The sequence below is a fragment of the Penaeus monodon genome, chromosome 27 (assembly GCF_015228065.2).
Source record: "Penaeus monodon isolate SGIC_2016 chromosome 27, NSTDA_Pmon_1, whole genome shotgun sequence".
Taxonomy (NCBI): Eukaryota; Metazoa; Arthropoda; class Malacostraca; order Decapoda; family Penaeidae; genus Penaeus; species Penaeus monodon.
This window is the reverse complement of record NC_051412.1, coordinates 34397718-34398059: the sequence shown is the minus strand read 5'-3', so window position 1 is coordinate 34398059 and position 342 is coordinate 34397718.

The window sequence follows — 342 nt, the reverse complement described above, 5'->3', positions numbered from 1 at the left end:
CAGAAGACCATCCAAGTGCCGCCTCCAAGACCAGAATCTTGATCACAAACATTAGATCACAAAATATGGTATAGATTCCCGCAAACGAAAATGCAAAACGAATCATTTCTTAATCTCGTGGAATTTCTATATTTATTTCAGCGTGAATAGATATCTCTCAGTTATTTTATAGTTATTTCGGCCACGTAAATCAGTGGAGATTTAGCATAGCGAAGAAATACCGTATCATCATCCGGAAATTTCGTTAAATTTCGTTATGGAAATCCGTGCTAACCATTGTCCGTTTTCTTAGAAACGAGAAAACCAAATCATACAGTCTGTGATACGTAAAGAAATTGATAT